This window comes from Salvelinus sp. IW2-2015, unplaced genomic scaffold (genome assembly GCF_002910315.2).
Source record: "Salvelinus sp. IW2-2015 unplaced genomic scaffold, ASM291031v2 Un_scaffold3013, whole genome shotgun sequence".
NCBI classification, from domain to species: Eukaryota; Metazoa; Chordata; class Actinopteri; order Salmoniformes; family Salmonidae; genus Salvelinus; species Salvelinus sp. IW2-2015.
The window spans coordinates 40,512-48,173 of record NW_019944305.1 but is presented as its reverse complement, the minus strand read 5'-3'; the positions used below and the strand labels follow the sequence as shown (position 1 = coordinate 48,173).

The 7,662-nt window shown below is 50.1% G+C and overlaps 1 non-coding gene across 2 annotated transcripts; it reads left to right on the top strand.

The window, feature by feature from the left end:
* The first annotated feature begins 5,425 nt into the window (after positions 1–5,425).
* On the top strand, positions 5,426–7,318 carry LOC112075170 (uncharacterized). Of its 2 annotated transcripts, XR_011477259.1 has the most exons (3): positions 5,473–5,635; positions 6,388–6,947; positions 7,000–7,318. It is a non-coding gene; the product is annotated as an uncharacterized protein (transcript). The 2 variants fall into 2 exon arrangements; XR_011477258.1 differs by having other exon boundaries at positions 5,426–5,635; positions 6,388–7,318.
* Positions 7,319–7,662: the final 344 nt, after the last annotated feature.

Here is a 7,662-nt window from a genome sequence, read left to right as displayed (position 1 = left end):
TCACAACAACTGATTGGCTCAGATGCATTAAGAAGGAAAGAAGTTTCCCAAATTAACTTTTACCAAGGCACACCTGTAATTGAAATGCAATTCCAGGTGACTACCTCATGAAGCTGGTTGAGAGAATGCCAAGAGTGTGCAAAAGCTGTCATCAAGGAAAAGGGTGGCTACTTTTGGTCACTTCATGATTCATAGGTGTTATTTCACAGTTGATGTCTTAACTATTATTCTACAATGTAGAAAATAAAAACCTTGAATGAGTAGGTGTTATAAACTTTTGACCGGTAGTGTACATACTAAGCGTCTCTCTCTCTCTCTCTCCCTCCCCAGACAGAGGTTGTTTGAGAACCTGCGTATGCTGCCCCACGCCCGGGGGTCCAGATGCAGGCCATCCAGAAGACGCTCCACACCCGGACTCTGGAGATGAGGAGGACGAGGACCCTGACAAACGCATCTTCCAGTGAGCACACACACACACACACACACACACACACACACACACACACACTAGCTCCTCCAAGAGTACTGTCTCATCACTGTTTAGTACATGTGTTATGAATCTTGCTAACTGTGTTGTGTTTTCCTGTGTAGTCCGGGCCCATGATAAGAGGATAGCTTGTGAAGAAGATCTCTTGACTCTGAGGATGAGGGACAGGGAGGAGGGGGAAGGAGGAACGCTGCCAACCACAAGAAGACCAAGCGAGTCAAGACTGAGGAGGAGAAGAGAAGGAGAAGGAGGCAGAGGAGAAGAAAGGTAAACAACTTACACACTGACTGGCCCGGGACACTGGACGCCTCACTGACTGGCCCGGGACACTGGACACGACGGCCTCACTGACTGGCCGGGACACTGGACACGAGCCTCACTGACTGGCCCGGACACGACGCTCACCTCACTGACTGGCCCGGACACGACGCTCACCTCACTGACTGGCCGGACACGACGGCTCACCTCACTGACTGGCCCGGGACACTGACGTGACACCTCACTGACTGCCCGGACCGCGACCTCACTGACTGGCCCGGGACACTGGACGTGAACCTCACTGACTGGCCCGGGACACTGGACGTGACACCTCACTGACTGGCCGGGACACTGGACTACACCTCACTGACTGGCCCGGGACACTGGACGTGACACCTCACTGACTGGCCCGGGAACACTGGACGTGACCCTCACTGACTGGCCCGGGACACTGACGTGACACTCATGACTGGCCGGGACACTGGACGTGACACCTCACTGACTGGCCGGGACACTGGACGTGACACCTCACTGACTGGCCCGGGACACTGGACGTGACACCTCACTGACTGGCCCGGGACACTGGACGTGACACCTCACTGACTGGCCCGGGACACCTCACTGACTGGCCGGGACACTGGACGGGACACCTCACTGACTGGCCCGCGGACACTGACTGACACCTCACTGACTGGCCCGGGACACTGGACGTGACGCTCACTGACTGGCGCGGACACTGGGACACGACGCCTCACTGACTGGCCCCACACGGACCACACGACTGGCCGGCACGACGCCTCACTGACTGGCCCCGACACGACGCCCACCTCACTGACTGGCCCGGACACGACGCCTCACCTCACTGACTGGCCCACCGGGACACGACGCTCACCTCACTGACTGGCCCGGGACACTGGACGTGACACCTCACTGACGGCCCCGGACGTGACACCTCACTGACTGGCCCGGGACACTGGACGTGACACACCTCACTGACTGGCCCGGCGGACACTGACGTGACACCTCACTGACTGGGCCGGGACACTGGACGTGACGACCTCACTGACTGGCCCGGACACTGGACGTGACACCTCACTGACTGGCCCGGGACACTGACGTGACGCCTCACTGACTGGCCCGGACCACTGGACTGGACACCTTCACTGACTGGCCCGGGACACTGACGTGACACGTCACTGACGCCCGGGAGGACACTCACTGACTGGCCCGGGACACTGACTGAACCTCACTGACTGGCCCGGGACACTGGACTAACCTCACTGACTGGCCGGGACACTGGACGTAACCTCACTGACTTGGCCCGGGACACTGACGTGACACCTCACTGACTGGCCCGGGACACTGGACGTGACCCTCACTGACTGGCCCGGGACACTGGACGTGACACCTCACTGACTGGCCCGGACACTGGACGTGACAGCCTCACGACTGGCCGGGACACTGGACGTGACACCTCACTGACTGGCCCGGCACCCACTGACGTGACCCTCACTGACTGGCCCGGGACACTGGACGTGACGCCTCACTGACTGGCCCGGGACACTGGGACGTGACGCCTCACTGACTGGCCCGGACACACCTGGACGTGACGCCTCACTGACTGGCCCGGGACACTGGACGTGACGGCTCACTGACTGGCCCGGGACACTGGACGCTGACGCCTCACTGACTGGCCCGCGGACACGGGACGTGACGCCTCACTGACGGGCCCGGGACCACTGGACGTGACGAACTTCTTTCCTTCTTAATGCATCTGAGCCAATCAGTTGTTGTGACAAGATAGGGGGGTATACAGAAGATTTACCAAGTAGGGCTATCTTCTGTATACCACCCCTACCTTGTCACAACACAACTGATTGGCTCAAACACATTAAGGAAAGAAATTACACAAATTAACTTTTACCAAGTCAGTGGTAAATTCAATTTAATTGAAATGTATTCCAGGTGACTACCTCATGAAGCTGGTTAACTTCTCTAGGGTAGGGGGCAGCATTCGGAATTTTGGATGAAATGCATGSCCAAATTAAACTGCCTGTTTCTCGGGCCCAGAAGATATGATAACTGGTAGATTTGGATAGAAAACTGTAAAGTTTCCAAAACTGTTAAAATAKTGTCTGAGTATAACAGAACTGATTTGGCAGGCGAAAACCTGAGAAATCCATTCAGGAAGTCGTTTTTTTGGGGGGGGGGTTTTGTAGTTTTCTATTCAATGCCATTAAAGTATCCATTGACTTAGGACTCAAATTGCAGTTTCTATGCCTTCCACTAGATGTCAACAGTCGAGAGAGTGCCTTTCTTGTTTACATTTTAAATTGACGACGTTATTGTCCGGTTGAAATATTATCGATTATTTCAGCTAAAAACAAACTGAGGTTTGAATATAAACATCGTTTGACATGTTTCTATGAGCTTTACGGATACAAATAGGATTTCTTTGTCTTCCTGTTTTGACTGCGTATGAGCCTGTGGATTACTGAAGAAAACGCGAACAAAACTGAGGTTTTTGGATATAAAGAGACTTTATCGAACAAAAGGAACATTTATTGAGTAAATTAATGTCTGCTGAGTGCAACCATATGAAGATCATCAAAGGTAAGGGGTTCATTTTATCTCTATTTCTGACTGACTGTTCGACTTGGCTGGTTACTGTTTGGAATGATTTGTCTAGTGGGCTATGTTTTCAAATAATCGTAAGGTATGCTTTCGCCGTAAAGCATTTTTAAATCTGACACCGTGGTTGGATTCACAAGAAGTTCATCTTTAAACCTATGTAAAATATGTTTTGTTTTCTGAATTTTTATAATGAGTATTTCTGTATTTGAATTTGGCGCCCAGCAGTTTCACTGGGACGCTAACGTCTCACGTACCCAAGAGAGGTTAAGAGTGTGCAAAGCTGTCATCAAGGCAAAGGGTGGCTACTTTGAAGAATCTCAAATATATTTTGATTTCTTTAACACTTTTTTTGGGTTACTACATGATTCCATTGTTTATTTTTACGTAGCTTAGGCCTACTGGTTGTATGATTTGGGATTTATCGTCCCACAACTGTCCCAGTGTGTTTGGAGTAGGCCATTTATTTCACACAGAATGACAAGCTGACCAATAGAGTAGGTCAACGTTGGTACTATAAAAGGAATAGTAGATTAGGCCTAGTGATTGTCTTGTCGCCTGAGGAAAAGTAACCTAAATGTGGCCAGTTATTCTAACGTCGTCGGAATTCAGTAAGAAGGACGTGAGCCATTGCATCCCTCTGTCAAGATGAATAACTGTAATTTAAAATGTGATTTGTCATTCTGAGCATCGTGTGTAGACACCATAAATCAGGTTACCAATGCATACGGGTCCAGTTAATGTATAGTCAAATATCCAGCACCACATTTTCCTAACAGAAACCCTGCTGTGTGTGGCTGTCTGTGTAACTTACTTGATCTTCTCCAGGTAATCATTGGTGTTCTGGTTGGTCATGTTAGACGGGCTGATGTGAAGCTTGAAGTCAGGGCCAAAGTACTCAAAGTACTTGTGATGGCACACTGTGGAATTTCACCCAGTAGATATGGGAGTTTATCAAAATTGGATTTGTTTTCGAATTCTTTGTGGATTGTGTAATCTGAGGGAAATATGTCTCTCTAATATGGTCATACATTGGGCAGGAGGTTAGGAAGTGCAGCTAGTTTCCACCTCATTTTGTGGGCAGTGTGCACATAGCCTGTCTTCTCTTGAGAGCCATGTCTGCCTACGGCGGCCTTTCTCAATAGCAAGGCTATGCTCACTGAGTCTGTACATAGTCAAAGCTTTCCTTAAGTTTTCTCTCTCTCCTTATGACTGTCTCTGTCCTCTCTCTCGCTCCTTATTGACTGTTCTGTCCTCTCTCTCGCTCCTTATTGACTGTCTCTGTCCTCTCTCTGTCCTCTCCTTATTGACTGTCTATGTCCTCTCTCCTTATTGACTGTCTCTGTCTCTCTCTCTCTCTTATTGACTGTCTCTGTCTCTCTCTCTCCTCCTTATTGACTGTCTCTGTCCTCTCTCTCTCTCCTTATTGACTGTCTCTGTCCTCTCTTCTCTCTCCTTATTGACTGTCTCTGTCCTCTCTCTCTCTCTCCTTATTGACTGTCTCTGTCTCTCTCTCTCTCTCCTTATTGACTGTCTCTGTCCTCTCTCTCTCTCTCCTTATTGACTGTCTCTGTCCTCTCTCTCTTCCTTATTGACTGTCTCTGTCCTCTCTCTCTCTCTTATTGACTGTCTCTGTCCTCTCTCTCTCTCCTTATTGACTGTCTCTGTCCTCTCTCTGTCCTCTCCTTATTGACTGTCTCTGTCCTCTCTCCTTATTGACTGTCTTGTCCTTCTCCTTATTGACTGTCCTCTGTCCTCTCTCCTTATTGACTGTCCTCTCTCCTTATTGACTGTCCTCTCTCCTTGATTCCTCTCCTTATTGACTGTCTCTGTCCTCTCTCTCTCTTATTGACTGTCTCTGTCCTCTCGCTCTCCTTATTGACTGTCTCTGTCCTCTGGCTCTCCTTATTGACTGTCTCTTGTCCTCTCTCTCTCCTTATTGACTGTCTCTGTCCTCTCTCTCTCCTTATTGACTGTCTCTGTCTCTCTCTCTCCTTATTGACTGTCTCTGTCCTCTCTCTCTCCTTATTGACTGTCTCTGTCCTCTCTCTCTCCTTATTGACTGTCTCTGTCCTCTCCTCTCCTTATTGACTGTCTCTTCCCTCCTCCTCTGTGTGTAGCGGGGGCAGTGAAGCTGAACAAGCAGCAGACAGACATCGCCGTCAACTGGGCCGGAGGACTCCATCACGCCAAGAAGTCTGAGGCCTCTGGGTTCTGCTACGTCAACGACATAGTCCTCGCCATCCTGGAGCTGCTCAAGTAAGAGCCCTGTGTGTGGTCACCCCACCCCCTGTTCGGCTGTCTTCTTGTCTTCCATATTTCACTTCTGGGGAAAGACACAGAATGTTGAAGTGTCCTTAGCTGGTCATGGTGTGTGTTTCTTGTTGAAATGAATAGTCCCCTGGCTCTGAGGAACCTAGATGACTGGATTTAATTGTCCTATCAGGTATTAACATCATCTAGATATTGTAATGATTGGTTCTAAAATTGAACCGAGTTTAAAAAACTCACGGGGCGATTATTAAACCTTAAACCAAGTTTATTCACGTAAAGGGTCAGACGACTGAACAGACAAAGACATGTTCTCAGCATCTCCTTCCCTCTGAACATAACTTCCTGCCTAGCAACAGAGATGTAAAGTGATGTGGGTAATAAACTGTTCCTTCTCCCTTAATGTGATTCCCCCCCCCCCCCCCCCATTCCTCACTACTCCACTGCTCTCCGTCCTTATCAGTGACCACAACCATGTGATTGCCTTTCACTCACAAGTAACATTCCAAGCCTCCTGGTTCATATCCAACGTTAATTGACTCCATCATACACGTTCCCCTACAGATAACCATTCACTTCTGGTGGTGAACAACCAGACTGTGGCCCTTCTCCTTTCTGGTGTAGACAACCAGACTGTGGCCCCTCTCCTTTCCGTAGGATACCTGATGATTTAACAATATTGTAAAAGTTAGAAGTCGAACCTATCGGTATGTAATGAGTTGTCTCGTCTGTCCTTACAGGTACCACCAGAGGGTGTTGTACATAGACATCGACATTCACCATGGAGACGGAGTGGAAGAGGCTTTTTCACCACAGACCGGTCATGACTGTCTCCTTCCACAAGTATGGAGAATACTTCCCTGGTACAGGAGACCTGAGGGTGAGTCTGTGTGTTCTGGGAGAATACTTCCCTGGTACAGGAGACCTGAGGGTGAGTCTGTGTGTTCTGGGAGAATACTTCCCTGGTACCGGAGACCTGAGGGTGAGTCTGAGTGTGTTCTGGGAGAATACTTCCCTGGTACCGGAGACCTGAGGGTGAGTCTGAGTGTGTTCTGGGAGAATACTTCCCTGGTACGCGGAGACCTGAGGGTGAGTCTGAGTGTGTTCTGGGAGAATACTTCCCTGGTACCGGAGACCTGAGTGTGTTCTGGGAGAATACTTCCCTGGTACAGGAGACCTGAGGGTGAGTCTGAGTGTGTTCTGGGAGAATACTTCCCTGGTACAGGAGACCTGAGGGTGAGTCTGAGTGTGTTCTGGGAGAATACTTCCCTGGTACCGGAGACCTGAGGGTGAGTCTGAGGTGTTCTGGAGAATATCTTCCCTGGTACAGGAGACCTGAGGGTGAGTCTGAGTGTGTTCTGGGAGAATACTTCCCTGGTACCGGAGACCTGAGGGTGAGTCTGAGTGTGTTCTGGGAGAATACTTCCCTGGTACCGGGAGACCTGAGGGTGAGTCTGAGTGTGTTCTGGGAGAATACTTCCCTGGTACCGGAGACCTGAGGGTGAGTCTGTGTGTTCTGGGAGAATACTTCCCTGGTACCGGAGACCTGAGGGTGAGTCTGAGTGTGTTCTGGGAGAATACTTCCCTGGTACCGGAGACCTGAGGGTGAGTCTGAGTGTGTTCTGGGAGAATACTTCCCTGGTACCGGAGACCTGAGGGTGAGTCTGAGTGTTCTGGGAGAATACTTCCCTGGTACCGGAGACCTGAGGGTGAGTCTGAGTGTTCTGGGAGAATACTTCCCTGGTACCGGAGACCTGAGGGTGAGTCTGTGTGTTCTGGGAGAATACTTCCCTGGTACCGGAGACCTGAGGGTGAGTGAGTGTGTTCTGGGAGAATACTTCCCTGGTACCCGGAGACCTGAGGGTGAGTCTGAGTGTGTTCTGGGAGAATACTTCCCTGGTACCGGAGACCTGAGTGTGAGTGAGTGTGTTCTGGGAGAATACTTCCCTGGTACCGAGACCTGAGGGTGAGTCTGAGTGTTCTGGGAGAATACTTCCCTGGTACCGGAGACTGAG